The sequence below is a fragment of the Cynocephalus volans genome, chromosome 6 (genome assembly GCF_027409185.1).
Source record: "Cynocephalus volans isolate mCynVol1 chromosome 6, mCynVol1.pri, whole genome shotgun sequence".
Taxonomy (NCBI): Eukaryota; Metazoa; Chordata; class Mammalia; order Dermoptera; family Cynocephalidae; genus Cynocephalus; species Cynocephalus volans.
This window is the reverse complement of record NC_084465.1, coordinates 106,437,044-106,454,416: the sequence shown is the minus strand read 5'-3', so window position 1 is coordinate 106,454,416 and position 17,373 is coordinate 106,437,044. Positions and strand designations below refer to the sequence as shown.

Genomic DNA, 17,373 nt, shown 5'->3' with positions numbered 1-17,373 from the left:
TACAAGAGTTGTTGAGGGAATTAAATGAAATGAAACATGTAAAGTACTTAGCACGGTGTCTTGTGAACAGTTAGTGCTCAGTACATATTTGTAATGAGTATTATTATTGAATTGTTTTTATTTTACAGGAATAAAGGAGTTAAAATTTAGTCTAATTTATCCATTATGACTAAAATGCCGTCTTCCCCCTTTGAGTGGTTCATCGAAATATGGTGAACAATAGAATTTCAGGTTGTAAAATGGTAAAAGCCTTCTTATTATAAATTATTTTTGTATTTAGAAATTCTGGAATGCTTGTTATTCATATAGCATAGACTCTTCATTAAAATGCTTTCTCTAATTAACTTAAGTAGACAGCTTTACTGAGATGTGGCTTTGAGGATGGTAGTATATTATGTCATCTGACTGTCCCCCAGGCATTCAAAGTAAGTGGAATCTTTGTTATGTAGAAAGTTTTTTTTTAATCTTCTTAATTCTTTTCAAATGGTTTTATTCTTAATGTTGTAAAAGGAATGTTAGGCATAAGTTATATGCCAAATAATATAGCAAATGACTATCGTGTAATATTTCAGAGTGATTTCCAACAGCAACATCAGAATCGTATGAGGTAAGGAAACATCTATTTTGCAGAGAGTTAGAATGTACTGACTGGTCTGATGAAATAAACTGCCCATTTCTTCTCAATTTCAAATCCATAGAAATGCTTTAAAATGAAGTCCTTTCTCAATAACAGTCTTACTACTTTTTATCGTAGAGATACATAGTTGTCCCTTGGTATCCATGTGGAAGATTGGTTCCAGGGCTCCCCTCAGATACCAGAATCCACAGATGCTGAAGTTCCTCATATAAAATGGTATAGTAGTTGCATAAAAACTACATACATCCTCCCACATACTTTAAATCATCTCTAGATTACTTATAATAACTAATACAGTGTAAGTGCCATGTAAATAGTTGTTATGCTATACTGTTTAGGGAATGATGACAAGAAAAAAGTCTATACACGTTCAGTGCAGATGCAAACTCTCCCTTTTTCCCCAGTATTTTCGATCTGCACTTGAATGAATCTATGGATGCAGAACCCACGGATATGGAGGGCTGACAATATATTTGCTTATCTAGAATTATGATATCTTAAAATTTGCTTAAATTAGTTACACATAGGGAGTTACTATGAAGAGACAGTTTGGATTACCAGTTGGAGAAATTTTAATATAGGAAATGTCATCTTAGTGTTTGGCCTTTTTTAATGCATGGTTATTATAGAGCATTTATAAAATCAGAAAGATAGAAGGCAAAGAATTTAAATAAACTGTATTCCAGAGATGACTAGTATAACATTTTAGAATATTTTGTCCTGGTCTTTTCTTTTAATTCATATTATGTTTTTCTTTCTTTCTTTCTTTCTTTTTTTATAAAGATCACTGGTAAGGGGATCTTAACCCTTGGCTTGGTGTTGTCAGCACCACGCTCAGCCAGTGAGCCAACCGGCCATCCCTATATAGGATCCGAACCTGTGGCCTTGGTGTTATCAGCACCACACTCTCCCGAGTGAGCCACGGGCCGGCCTTACATATTATGTTTTTCAAAAAACAAAATGGTGTCCATACTGAACACATTTTTATGGCCTCCTTTTCTCCCCTCACAATTATAGTGAAAATTTTTTCATGTTATTGAATATTCCACTGAAAATAAAATCACTTTTTACTTCTTTGGCTCATTATAAGCATTCAATAATTATTTTTCAATTTTGAAGTTATATTTCAGTCGCTGTACCAGTATATCATTATATATATGCCGGAATTTAATCACTTCCTTATTGATTAACATTTAATGTCCTGCATTTTTCTGCTGTAGTTAATGCTAGATGAATAGCATTGTGCATAAATCATTATATTCTAGAATATTTCTTTACAATAAAGTCATAGATATTGAATAACAGGGTCAAAGAGTTTAGACCTTTTTCAGTGTTCTTGAATATATTTCCATTGGCTTTCTAGAAATATATCAGTTTTTGCTTTTATTGGCAATGTTTGAAAGTATTCACAGTATTCTTATCTACATGAAAAATTTTTGTCATTAAAATTTTTTAAACTTGAGTTACATTTCACATGGACTGAAATGTACAAATCTTAATGTACACTTTGATGAGTTTTTAAAAACTTTTTATTTTGAAATAATTTCTGACTTACAGGAAGGTTGCAAAAATAGTACAGAGAATTCCGGTATAGCCTTCATCCAGATTCCCCAAATGTTAATGTCTTAACCACACTTGCTTTATCATGCTCTTTCCATATCTATACTTAATGCTTTTCTCTGAACCATTGGAGAGTAAGTTGCAGACGTGATGCCTTTTTACTCCTAAATATTTTTGTGTATGTTTCCTGAAAATAAGGAAATTCTCTTATATAACCACAGAACAATTATTAGGAATTAACATTAATACATAACTATTAACTAATCTTAGATCTCATTCAAATTTTGCCGGTTGTTCCAGTAATATCTTTTATAAGAAAAGAAAAATGTTTTCCCTGTTTCACAATCCAGTCCAGGATCGCATATTGCATTTAATTATTAGGTCTCCCAGTCTCCTTTAGGATGAAACAGTTCTTCAGTCTTTTTTATTTTTGTTTTTCATGATATTTTAGAAGAGTATAGGCCAATGATTTAGTGGAATGACCCTCAATTTGGACTTACCCTTTGGTTCCTCATGATTACCATGCACTTTTGGTGGAATGCCACAGAAGTGATGTTGTGTCTTCTTGGTGCATTGTATCAGGAGGCACATGGTATCTGATCCGTTACTAGTGATGTTAACTTTGGTCACTTTGTTGAAGTCGTGTCCTTTCAGGTTTATCCACTGTAAAGTTACTATTTTTCCCTTTGTGGTTTTATAATTAATAAATATCTTTTGAAGAAATATTTTGATGCTGTACAAATATCCTATTCCTCATCAAACTCTCACCTATGCTAAACAGTTTTAGTTTTCATTGATGATTCTTAGCTAAAACAGTTATTACAATGGTAATTGTCAAGTGTTGATTTTCTAATTCCATCATTCCTTATATTTATGAGATGGCATTCTACTTTACAGATGAGCTCTCCTTTCTCCCCCATTTATTTATTAATCTATATCAGTATGGAATCATAGATTCTATGGGTTATCTATTACTATTATTTATTTTGATGTTTATATTGTCTTAGACTTGGCCAGTGGCAGCTCCTTCAAGCTGGCTTCTATGTCCTTTTGAAGGGTCCTCATTATTCTTTGAGAAGTTATTTGCTTTCTGGCACAACAGGATATTCTAGGCTCCACTTGTACTTTTCCTCCCCTAGCCCCAGAATCAGCCATTTCTCCAAGAGTCTGCTTCCTTTTAATGGAGTATTTATAAACCAAGATCTGGGAACTAGGTGTGTTCATTGCTTCTAAATCCTCTCAGTAGACCAAAATAGGAAATACATACACACACATCTCATCTGTTTCTGTCTCTATCACTGTGTATATTAAAAACCAGACATCCTTACTGATACTTATAATTTCCTTCCAGCTGACCGGGTTCATTTTGGCCTTACCCCTTTTCAAATTTGTAACTTTCTTCTCTGGCAGTGAGAACCTGGCTTCCATTATCTGCAATATATTTTCTTGTGTTTTTAATTCTAGCATACACCTAAAGTATTTTCAGAATTGCTAACCTCTACCACTGTGAAAATAAATCTGCTACACTTGAAACAGTGAACTTTATGTTTTCTAAATTATATATCAATAAAGCTGTTTTAAAAATGTCTATTAACTATAGTTTAATATTTGTTTATATTCTTTTTGTCTTTCACCTAAAGATATATAGTCAAAATCTTATATTCAGAAGTTGCTAAAGTTGGTTCTATCTTCTCTTCAGTGCATCCATGTTATTTGAAATACAGTTGAATTCATTTTGTTTATATTCAAATTTGGGTTGTCCCCCATGATCGCTAATTTCATTCATTTATTTTTGAGTATGTGAAATATCAGTAAGGTTCTAACAGTCAAAACTATATAAAAAAAAGATGTCCTCAGAGAAGTGTCACTCACCACCTCCCTCTCCTATCCCACTGCCATCCCTCTATCCTTCCCACCCTCTTTCCCCACCCAATGGAGGTAATCAATTTCATCAGTTTCTAGTTTGTCCTTTCTTTGTTTCGTTTTGTTTTTCTTCACAAACAAGCATATATAGTTAGACATTGCCAAATTACTCTCCCAAAGGGTTGTGTCAATTTGCATTCCAACCAGCAAAGTACGAGAATATTTATTGCCCCACTGCCTCACCAACAGAATGTGTCATAAGATGTTTTTACCAAATGGCATTTGGTTGAATTTTGATTGAATTTGTTTAAGTATAGGTAATGTTGAACATCTTTTCATATGTTTAAGGGACATTTCAGAATCTTTGGAACGGGGAGTGAATTTTTTGTTCATTTCTCCATCAGGTTCTTGAACTTTTCAATTTTTTTAAAGAGTTATATTTGTATTGGGGCTACTAGCCCTTTCTCTTCAGTGTTTTTGTTTTTATTTTTTTAATATGGCCAAAATTATCAGTCTTGTCTTTTATCGCATTTGGATTTTAGGTCATAGTTTGAAGACTTTTCCCCATGCCCAGGTTATAGAAGAATCACATCAATGTTTATTCCTCTTATTTTTGTCTGGTGAGGCTCTTCCCCCGCCCCGACATGGCTTTTCTTTTTCTGTTTTCCTAGTTTGCCTTGGATGTTTTTATTTTTTCCATATGAGCTTAATTACAACTTGTCTAGCTCCATTAAACAGCTTGTTGGTATTTTTATAGGGATTGCATTAAATTTGTAATTTAACTTAGAGAAAACTGAAATTTTTATGATGATGTGCTTATTTATTCAAGCCTACTTTTTGTGTTTTTCAGATGTTTTACACATTTCTTGCTTAATTTATTCCTAAGGGTTTTTATCTTTTTCTGCTGTTATTAATGGAGTTTTCTCTGCTGTTGTATTTTCTAACTGCTTATCTGATTTCTGTATGTGTTTGAATTTATCCTACCTGAGGTTTGCCAGGTTTCTTGAATCCGTAAATTTGTTTTTCATCAAAACTGGGGAATTTTCAGGTATTAATTTTGCAAATATGTTTTCTGCCTCATTCTCTTTCTGCCATCCTTCTGGGATGCCAATGGCACATAAGGATAGACCTTTTAATGTCATCCCATGAGTCACTGAGGCTCTGTTCTTTTTTTTTTTTAATCTTTTTCTTTTCTCTTTGTCATATAGCTTACTTTCATTCTTTTATTTTTGCTGATATAATGGTTTATGGATTTGAATTTTTCTTTTTTTTTTTTTTTTTTTTTTCGTGACCGGCACTCAGCCCGTGAGTGCACCGGTCATTCCTACATAGGATCCGAACCCGCGGCGGGAGCGTCGCCGCGCTCCCAGCGCAGCACTCTACCGAGTGCACCACAGGCTCGGCCCTGAATTTTTCTTTGATGCTTAAATGTATGCCATAGATTCTGATACACCAAAAAAAAAAAAAAAGACAAAACTTTTTTTTAGAAATTTTTACATTTCAGTTTATATTTTTCCTCTTTTCTGTGACTTAATAGATGTAATTAATTTCCAGGTACACAGTTCTTTTTAGTCATTTTATTTTATGAATTATTTCTAGTTACATTGAGATCAGAGTGTTATTTGTAATATTTTTTATTTTCTGGAACTTGCTGAAGTTTTTTTTGTGACCTAATATATGATTGTTTTTTGAGTATTCTGTGTGTATTTAAGAAGGGGTATTCTTTATCTTCTGGACGTAAAGTTCAATATATATTGGTAATATCTCTTTATTGGTTTTTGCCTTATGTATTCTTACTTATTTTTTGTCTACTTTATCTGTTTTGTACTGATAGTTGCAGACTAAAGTCTGTCATTTGTGGGTTTCTATCTATGTCACATTGCATCTCCTATCCTTTTTGTTTTGTAATGGTGGTTGCTGTGTTGTTTTCTTTATGGTCAGAGCTGTTAAGCAGTAAAAAATATCCTCCTTTGTCAGGTAGAGTATTTTTTTACTTGAATTCTACATTTTCTGTTTTCATGGGAGAGCACAGTACTGATAACACCAAGGTCACAGGCTCAGATCCCCATACCAGCCAGCTGCCAAAAAAACCACAAAAAACAATATATTTTCTGTTTCCAGGATCAGTACTCCTTTACCATTCCTGATCTGTAACACATGGGGAAGAAATGTCAAGAATATGAAAAGTACACAGACAAGTGTCAAGAGAAAGCATAATGGAGAGGTTAAACGCATCCAGTTGTTCTCAGCTAGACTCTGTGAGAGAATTAAACCCTACAAATGTGATTCAAGTGACTATTTTCTTAATTCTCCCAAGGATGACATGGCTAATGCCATTTTAGATACTTAGGAGAGAAGTTAATTCATTATATATAATGGATGCCTTTGGGCATTAGGGCTTAATGCTCTCACAGAATCCACTGAGAAAAGCTAGCAGACTGAAGCCAGACTGCCTAGGCTAAACATCTCTGTACTGCTGCTTAAAAGCTGTGTAGCCAGACAAGTTACTTAACCTCTTCTTGCCTCACTATAAATTGGAAATAGTAGTAGAAAGAGTTATTGAGTAGGGTAAACTGAGTAAATACATGTAAAGCACTTAATACCGTGCATAAATACAGTGCTGTAGTAAACAGTAAGTGGCATGTCAGTGTTGATAACTAGTAACACCTTCATTGTCTTCATTATAATCATTACATGGAATGCTGAGTCCTCCAATGGCAGGTAGCATGAGTGTTCAGCATTCGCAGAGGAAAAAGACCTGACTCTGGGGTGGAGAGGGACATCCTGGAAAGCTTCTGAAAGAGATTGATACTGGAACTAGTTCTTGAAGAGTGTTTGAGTACAGTTTCCATGGGCAGAGAGGGCAGAGATCAGAAATAGGGAATTCCAGGCAGAAGAAAAGACTTGAGCAAAGGCAAGGACAACTCAGAGAATATTAAAGAATACTAAGCATTTGACTTAGCTGAAGCACAGGGAACGTATAGGGGGTAATAAAGCTGTCAGGAAGATGGGAGACAATGTATCGATGGCTTTGAATGCCAAGCTAGGAAGTGTGGGTAGAATTAAGTAGATAGAGGAAGAGGCACAGAGAGGTTTGGTCAGTTGAGTGACATTTGTTTATTCATGGAGGCAGCATTAATTGAGCAGTCACAGTTTCCCAGGCATTGGGGCTGCAAAGATGAATAGGACAGCATGGCATGGTTTTTAAGTGCATTCTCTAGAGCTGGACCAACCTGAGGTCCAGGCTAGCCCATTTAATTGCCATTGTTTTTGTTTGTTTTTTAATTTTATTCTCGTTTTTGCACTAAAGTCAAACAAAACCTGTCTTACAAATAGATGATTTTGTCCCAAATACAGCGTGTAATCTCAAAATCAAGGGTATCTTAACTCCAGAAGGAAAACTCATTTAGAAACTACCATTTAGAAAGCAAGAAGTGTATGATCCAGAGGCAAGGTGTGTATGTGTGCATTGATGGGTGTTTAGAGGTGATGCCAGTGCAAAGGATGAGATTATTAAGGGAGAAGGTATAGAAATGGGGAGTCAAAATCTTATGTGATTAGAGAAGAGTACAGGGGAAATACAAGTATCTTGGTAGCACAAAGGATACTAATGGAGAGGGTATAATTTATTGATCACAATTTTTTAAGTAGGCAGTAGGATTATAGTCCTAAACAAAGTATCTGGATTCCCCATTGCAAGAAAAAAACATTACTTCTTCCTTAAAAACAGGAAAAAGAATGGGAGCGGGAAGGTAGAGTAGAGTTTATGTCTAAAGACCTCAATATTGTTAGTAAATCTACGGCCCCAAGTTACTTGTTGAGAAAGGTATGTGATCTTGAGAAAAAAGGAAATACTTTGGAACAGTGGTGCAGATAATTCAAAGTAGAGTCAATAAGAGATAAAGGAAACATTTTGGAGCTTATGTGAATACACGGCATTACTTTATATTGGATTTGGGTAGTCATCTTGGCCCCTTAATTTCTTGAGCTATGCTTTTTTGTTATCTCCCCCTTTGCATGACTCCCAAGATAGTAAAATAGGATGCCCAGTCAGATTAGGTAAACAAAAGCAAGTGTGTAATTCCCACCTCAAGATAACGTTATGTAAACCCAGCAGTAGGTTAAATGGATCCCCTCTCTCTATTTGAATTATAAAGTGAGGTAGTGTTTTACAGGCTTAATATACAGACCTTTTAAAAGCAATTAGTAGATGACTTAATTTTTATTAGTATAACATTGCTGAATTATATACAACCATAAACTCTTTGCACTTAGTAGCACTTACACAACCACAAACAGAAACACTTTGCATATTAATTACAGAACTCCACGATGTGAATAAAATTCAAATCAGTATTAATTTACGGTGACATGATGCATTTTTGCATGAATGTGACTGCTGCTTGATGCCTGATGATGGTATGCACTGCTCTGGCACAGGCTCAGAGTCTGTACTGCCTTATGCCATGATGATTCAATTCTCCCATCCCTTTTTTCTATTCAAACTACTGCAGGCTGGGTATCATTTTGCCATTTCTAAGCTTGAATATGTCATCATCACAATGGCTGGCTCTCTTTGTTTTTTATTACTATATGGCAGTGCTTGATTATAACATAGTCATCCAAGTGATCAAGTAGATTCCTTCCCCACCTCCCGCCCCCAGGTTAACAAAATGAAAGCAGACAATTTTTACATTTTCACAAAGAATTCATGAATGCCCAAAAATACATCTTTGGACTCCTGATATTTATGTTCTAGTGTTTGTTCTACCTAATTTTCAAATCCTATGGTTGACTCTTTGGCCATGATTAGTCACTTGGGGGCAGAGGATAGAGAAGAAATGGCAGAATATTAAGGCATTGAAAGATTTTAGGGTAGTTGAAAGAGTTTAGACTTAGAGATAACTAAGAGAAATGCAACTAGGCATGAACTAGTAGTCTGGAGAGAGGTCAGAGGACTGGACTGAAATTAAGATGAGTAGGAAGCAGTGCTATTCAAACTGTGGGCCATGCTTTGGTGCCAATCCATTAGCTTTTTGTTAATAGTACACTGTGAGGTAATATGAGAAATCAAGAGTGTTTAGAAACTATTATGGCAATATTACACTGGTAAGACACTCAAGTACATGGTTAACAGACTCTTGTTGAACGTTACCAGCGTCCAGGTCCTGCTGCTCTCTGCTCAGAGACAAAAGACTCATCAGTCTTCCAAATGTTGGTGCAAGGCAGGAAGTTTATTGTCAGACATCTGAGGAGACAGACTAGAACTGTCTCCCTGCGTTAAGGATTCAGGGGAGGGTTTAAAGAAGAGCCGAGGGAATGGTATATGGGCAGTGAAAAGCAGGAGGGAAGGGGATGTGCAAGGGGCCAGGTGCAGTCTTGCCAAGGCTCTGTCTGGTTTCTGCTCCTGTCCTTGTTACCTCATGGTCCTGCTGAGAGGTAGAAGCAGCATAACTTTAGTGATGTCTTCCTTGGTTTCCCTTAGATAGCATGTGCAAGTCTGCAGCTCCAGGCTGACTGGAAAACAACTTTACATTCATATAAATATTGTCATCTTGCCCCATAACCAAGGTTCAAAATATCAAATAACCATGAGAAAAGAGGGAACTCAGAAAGATGCACACTAAGAAAGAAAGGAAAAAAAAAACTATCCTTTTAAAATTTTTTAAGGCCCATGTGGTTTTAGGTCCCAACATGACTTCAGTCCTGGTCACTCTAACAGAGTATGGATCAGTCTAGGTATTGCCAAACTAACCTACTGATCATGCACAGTGGGACCACATATTGATTGGTCCACAGCAGATTGGAAATTTAATAAGAATAAAAGAATGGAAAAGAAGAGAAAGGTGGCAGTCAGAAATATTTTAAAGCTCTAAACCATATTCCCTGGGGGACAGAGACTGTGTCCCCCACACCTAACATGGTCCCCAGCACATAGAATGCTCTTAGTAAATGCACAGTGACCTTCAATGAGTTGTTTTGAGTGATGGTGATGTATTTGTATCAATGAGGTGACAAAATAGCATTAAAATAAAAAGTTTTTCAGATATTGATTTCTTAGCCCTAGTCTCATTCTTCTTAAATCAGTTTTTCTTTTTCATTATTCCAATTAACTGAAAAAGTATCAGCAAGGCTTTCTGCATTTGTAACAAAGTCAAGTTTAATCTAATAAATGAAATCTCAAGTAGTAGGAAGACACCAGAAGACATTAAGTACCAAATTAAAAAATGATGAACTTTATCTGCACCTGGGCAGCAATCTTAGAGGATGTGGCTGGAAAATATAGAAGGTGTGTATGGTATCGTGGCTAGTGTGCAGGTGTGTGTTTTTATGTGTGCATGTGTGTCTTGCCACAGAAACCCCAAATCTAGCAAACATGCAGCCATGGAGAATAACAGAGGAGGGAGATCCTTCCAGAAATGAGTCCTAACACTATGAAGGGAGGGCCCATCATCATCGTGCCTGTGATGGGTATTTTATATGCATTTTTCCCTAATTTTTATAATCACAGAAATCAGCTATCATTGTTCTTGTTATTTCTATTACATTTCTTTAGCAGCCAAGGCACAAAGATATTTTTACTTTTCCAAGATCTTATAACCAAATTACATTTATCTAAAGTCATGACCTTCCCGTAAACCCATCCTGCCTCTAAACTTCAAGAATCTGTCTGTATGTTATTTTTAATTATTAAAATTAAATAATTGTTTTTTCCTAATGCATGCCTTTGAAAATCACATGTAGGATTCGTAAAAAGGAAAAAATTACATACATTATTTGCTTTTGGGGAAAAGAGACAAGATTTATGACCTATGCTCACTGGCAGAGTGACTTCAAAACCTATCACTTCATATCTGAGTTGTATTCTCTCTTTTTTTTTCTAAATAAAACATAAGTATCAATACATTTCACCCACACCTTAGCTGCTGAGGATCAAAAGATCCTCAGAAGACATGCTAAATTTACTTATGATCTAAAAATTATTATAGATGATGAACATTTGTTATTTTCTCATTGAGGGTTTTCTACTTACAGTTCACTCTTATTATCTTACTGTTTTTTCTTAAAATAGGAAACATTGGCTTCCCTCCTGTAGATTAAGCATTCTCAACAGGGGTGAAAGTTGGTTCTTGGAGGATGGGTGAAAAAAACTTATTCTTTTTATGTATGTATAAGGCACAGAAATACAGTACATAAGCAGACAATAAATCTGTGGTATTAAAATTTCATAGAGAATAATTAGGAAAATAATTATTGAACAGGGGTTGGGGGGCAATAATGCAAAAAGGGTTGAGAAACACTATCATAGACAGTTTCCTTTTTGCTCTAACTGCTGACCTAAACAGCATACTTATGATGTACCTTCCGGTCTTTGCTGGGATTTGACCCTTTTGACTTTTTGCCCATTCCTTCTATCTATGCTAAACCTTCAAAGCTGTAATCATTTCATTCTCCTTAGGTTCCATAACTAAGGAAGTCATCTCACAATTCAAGGAAGACTGATCATATAATCTAAGGAAATCTCTTGATTGTAAATCTTCCAGCCAATTGTCTGCATTTACGTACCTATAAAGCTTAGAAATAGAGGAAGGATTCAAATGGCTTCTTTTAAGCCAGGAAAGTATACTTTTTTTTTTTTTTTTTGTCTTTTTCGTGACCAGTACTCAGCCAGTGAGTGCACCGGCCATTCCCATATAGGATCTGAACCCGCAGCGGGAGCGTCGCAGCGGTCCCAGCGCCGCACTCTCCTGAGTGCGCCATGGGCTCGGCCCGCAGGAAAGTATATTCTGTCATCTCTTGGCTGTCCATACAAATGATTTGAGCCAGAGGAGACACATGGCACCAGTCACTTACATGTAGTCAGAACACTTCAGTTGAGTGCTGCCACTGTAACGTGCAGACCCGCCTGAGGTGAGCCATGAAACGTGTCTCTGCCTCCACTGCCATCTGCCCCAGCCCACACGATGTCCTTGCCTCTCAGTTCAAGCAGAGGCTAATCAGCAAACCATTCATGGTAAAATGCCAATCTCAACAAACCTCGCCTTACTTGCAATTCACATCTTGAGAGGGGAAAGCTGGCACAGAGGGTAGTGCCGCATAGGCTAGTCGTGTGTGTCTGGCTTCTAGGAAGAGAGATGACGCACGCAGAGTACAAACTGACTTAGTAAGCTCTGTGCCTTGTGGTGTTGGGTTATGCTGCAGTACTTAACCGCAAAAGTCATTGATGCTTTCCTTCAGAATCCTGTTGCCTTAGAAATGTCAGAAAAATGCATCATTATGAAACAGTGGCTTCCACAGAAGCTAATTCATTAATCTGTTTACATCTGATGTGTACTGTATGTTCTATGCATATTTTAAAAGTGATAACAATAAAGGGCTTTTAAAGCATGCCATCTGATTTCAGAGATAGCACTGTTTTAATTGTCTTTTCTTACAAAAAAATATATTTTAATTTAACTTGGGATTTTCTGTAACCATTTAGTAGTGATCTAAAGATACAGTATTTTACAGTGGTATTTATAATGTTAAAAAGGAGAAAAATAAGGATCAAATATGTATTTTACTTAAAAAGTGTAGCCTCTTGAAAAAAAATTTTAGTTGTTTTTTCTCCTTAAATGCTTCTAATCTAATTGTCTATGTAGATTTCGTAATACCGTGGCTCACCTTGTGAGAAGGAAGCACAAAATTATTTCAGTGAATGGCTACTGAGGATCTATTACCAAGTACCAAGACGTGGAAGATGGAAAGGTCATCTTCTCTCAATCTCTGTGTTAGGAATGGCACGAGAGAAGTACACCTCAATATGTAGCAGTCTCTTTGCATTTGGTACTAATTATTTTATGTCATTACTTTTGAATGTTTTTACATTAGTTAAACATTGCCCAGTTGGTAATATTCTCAGGTCTTTCCTTATTGAAGTACAGCATCATCACAGTGGTAATCTTTTTATCAGTAGTTTTATAAGCATATATTGACTCTGCCAAGTTTTTGTGTAGGTCCCTTGAGCTGTGTTTGTTTGTGTTCTAATTCCCTGAAGCCTCTCTTGGATTGTTCCTTGTCTCTAAGCCATGCAGTTTTTCTCACACTTATTAAATATCTGTGCTTGGGGTGGTGGGAAAATTGACTTGATTTATGGTAATCTCTTTCATACTAAAACAGCTCTTTTGAGTGTGCATACACACAAACACTCTGAAAGCAGATTTATCATAGCAGAAGTGACTTTAATTACATATCATTTGAAGTTAAATGTCACTCGTGACAACAGAGCCAAGTGATGGGTGAAGATGATGTAGCACATGTGGTAAGGAACAAGGGCAAACCTACCTGAAAGCAATTCACGTGACAACTGTGGGCTTTTCTTTCTGAGAGATAAGATAATGCCTCCTTCCTCTCTCCCTCCCTAATTCAATCCAAACAACATCTGGCGGGGGAACGGGGATAGCAGGCCAGGGTAGAGCTTTGCAGCCAGGGTAAGGTAAGGAGGCATCTGTGCAGGGTTTGGCTACGGCAGTGGCCGTGATGGGGTGTGCAGGGTGTCATGAGTCGGGTGGCAGAGACCATAGGAACCAAGTTTCTCCCTATTGGAGAAAGGGGCTACAAATATAGAAGAGAGAAAATGAGAATGAACCTGTGACACTGGATTGGAATTGGAATCATCAGGGTGAACTCAGGGTTTTCAAAAAATATAAGTAAGTATAGGGCTGAGCCCGTGGCGCACTCGGTAGCGTGCTGCGCTAGCAGCGCGGCGACGCTCCCGCCGCCGCGGGTTCAGATCCTATATAAGGATGATCGGTGCACTCCCTGGCTGAGCGCCGGTCACCGGAAAAAAAAATATATATATATATATATATATAAGTAAGTATAGATGTATATTACATTATTAATATATGCAGATGTGTGTGTGTGTGTGTGTGTGTGTGTGTGTGTGTGTGTGTGTGTGTGTGTATACACACATAAACTCACAGATACATTCCCCAGCTCTGTTTACAGAGAAGGTCTGGAAACAGTGACACCCTAAGAGCAGTGAGCACACCTAGCATTCAGACCTTGGTTTCTAAATGGGGCAAGAATAGTACAAGATGAGCCAGGAACATCTTGTGCCAGGAAGTGAGAAAGTGCTGAAAGAATGATAGAGTTGTGACAATGAGAAACTGTGGGAGTCCGCACTAGCCAAATCCAGGATAATTTAAGCATCAAAATAAGTAATCACAGTTACAGGCTGTAACCCATTGAATAAAATAGGAAGCCATGAGTCCATGCTGATATAAATAGGTGAAATAAACTGCGTAAAGAAAATTATTTTTCTCATATTAGGATATGCCACTAATGCATGTAGAAGGAATGACGGAATTTTCAAAATCACCATTTGGCAGTCATCCTAGTAATAAATAATTCAGCCAAGTACATCGATGGATTGGTCTCAAAGATCCCCCCCTCTCCCCAAATAACTAATCACAAGAGAAAAGCTAACTTTATTATGGAGAAACGTGGCCAATACCACAGTAATCCACTGCTCAAAGTAAATATCATCAGTTATGGGACAAATCAAATTAGTGCACCACCTTATAGGAAGCAAAGACCACATCCTCGCTTCTGCATGTTCCTGATAAACTCAAATTGAGGGTAATTCTGCAAAATAACTGGCCTGTCATCTTCAAAATTCAAGGAAGGAAAAGTGCAGGAAGACTGAGGAACTGTTTAAAATGGAAGAAAACTTAGTAGACTTAATAACTCAATGTCATATGTGATCCTGGTTTAGATCCTTTTATTATAAAGGATGTTGTTGAGACAATTGGTGGAACTTGAATGGAGTCTGTGACTTAGATGGTAGTGGTATATCAGTGTTAGTCTCTTGAAATTGGTGGTTATATTGTGGTTCTGTGGGAGAATATCCCTTACCAGAGTACTTAGGGTAAGGAGGTGTCATGTCAGAGCCTACTCACAGATGGTTCAGGGGAAAACAGTGCTCTGTGAATTTGAAATTATTTTTATTTCTATTTCTATTTTTTTTAATGACAGAATTAATGTTCTTTCAGGCACATTTGCCATTAGAGAAACTATTTTCTTTCAGAACTATAAAGACAAGACTTTTGGTATAAACCTACAGCAGGACAATGTGTTTCCTTATTGGGATTTTGATATTTATCGGATATAAAAACAATAAGCTTACAGAGGCTCCTTAAAAGAGAACTTTTTTTTAACACAACACATTGAATACATATGCATGCGCATGCACACACACAAACAGAGCCAGTGAAGAATTTCAAAGTGCCTGGTGTAGTTGTATATCTACTCAGGCTTCTAGATTTGCAGCCTAAAAACAGTTGAGCATTTTTCAAGATTTAAAAACAACATCCTGAAAAAGAGATTGTTGGGGTTTTTTGTTTTTGTTCTTTTTGCAAAGTAATTTTAAAATGTAGGCCCTGGAGCCAAGCTGCCTACTTGGAATCCTAGCCACTACTTAAAAGCTATATCACCTCTGACAAAGTATTCGATTTTTCTAGGCCTCAGTTTTCTCACTTATAAATCAGGATAATAATGTTGAACTCACAAGTCAGTCAACAGGATAACTGAGATAATATATTAAAAAGCACTTAGACTGTGGTACATAGTAAGCACTAAATAAAGTGGGCTGCTACTGTTATTTTGTGAAGTTAAAATGCTTTTATAAAATCATTTAGTACGATTATTTTGGATTTCTTTTCTCTCACCAAGAGTAGAATTACTAGGAGGCCATAAAAATTACAGCTTCTGCTGTTAAACCTATCAAACTAAAGCCTAGACATGGAGCATATTCTAGATGACAATAGGCAGTGTAATGCAATAGAAAGACTTGGGCTTTGGAGAACTAAGACTTTGGTGAAATTCCACACTTGCCACTTACAAGCTTTGTGACTTTGGTCTTGGTTGTAAAATGTCTATTAAGGTGCAGATAATCACTGTGATCACAAACGTTGTTGGTGGTTAAATGAGATGAACTTTGCAGAGTATCTAATTAAGTGACCAGCCTTAAGAATGTCTTCCAAAGGTTATGGTTATTTTTGTTATTCTTTAAAAGTGCAGGAGTAGTTTACTTAGAAGAATATAGGTGTTAGGCTCAGAAAAAGTAGCAGAACATTTGAGGGCATTTTCGTTAAGCTCATCACTGTTTCTGCAAAGGTTTGGACTACCACAGAGGGGCTTAAATTGCTTTAGAAAGAATTTCAGTTGACATGTATTCTGTAATTCCATTCTAGAGAGATGCTGGAGAAGGGTAGATAGCGGTCTTTCTAGAACAGCACGAATTCAGTGCACACCAGCCTTGGAACCAGGGACAAAGGGCAGAATGTTTCATCCAGTCCCACCTGTGTTTAAGTGGTGAAAAGAATGCTGTTTTTTCTTTGTGTAAAAATGTAAGCCTTTCTTTATCCCACATAAAGGTCATGTCAGGTGTATAATTAAAGTGTATCTGTACATTTTCTTTTAAAGAGAAAATGTGCTTTCTTTAGAGAACATTTATTAATCTAAAATTAGTGGCTCTTGGTCATTCATCTAGGACTTCTTTAGAACTCTGAGTATTACCAAAAGAAGTTTCCTTATTGCACTTTCTTCTCCTTTAATTCATTCAATCATGCAACAAGTATTTATTGAGAACTTCTAAAATTCCAGGCACTGCTAGATGTTGGTTATGAAAAAGTGAACAAAATGGATGTCTCATGGAACAGGATTCTCAGTCTACTGCTCTTATAATTCCTGGTGGGTTTTATGGGAGCTCTTTGTAAAGGAGCATACTTTGAACCATTAAAAAAAATCAGATTTTGGGCCGAGCCCGTGGCGCACTCGGTAGAGTGCTGCGCTGGGAGCGCGGCGACGCTCCCCCGCCGCGGGTTCGGATCCTATATAGGAATGACCGGTGCACTCACTGGCTGAGTGCCGGTCACGAAAAAACAACAACAACAACAAAAAAAAAAAAAAAAAAAATCAGATTTTTTTGGCTACAGGTATATATTTGGTATATGGAAACAGGCTTGTTTCTGTATTTGCCAGGAATTACCATACCTACAGATTTCCTTTGAGCAGCATCCCTTGTGTGTAGTGAACAGCAGCCTGTGATTTGCAGGAGAGGTGCTGTCGTTGATGGCTCATGTGAAATTGTACTTGGACTGGTCACTGGCTGAATCTGTTACGAAATAGACGCTCTCGGTGTTGCTGCTTTTAATATATGGGAGGAGATTTTTCTTAAAAAAATCATGGTGATGTTAACTCTCTCAGCCGACTAGTGGCACAAAGGAAAACTGCTGCTCAGGTCTGAATTGCTAAAGCAAGAAAGCTGC

General features: G+C 36.8%; 1 protein-coding gene across 6 annotated transcripts in view; it reads left to right on the top strand.

Moving 5' to 3' along the window:
* Nucleotides 1-17,373, top strand: part of MRTFB (myocardin related transcription factor B) — a 179,973-nt gene that overhangs the window by 89,601 nt on the left and 72,999 nt on the right. The gene's annotated exons all lie outside the window — the stretch shown is intronic.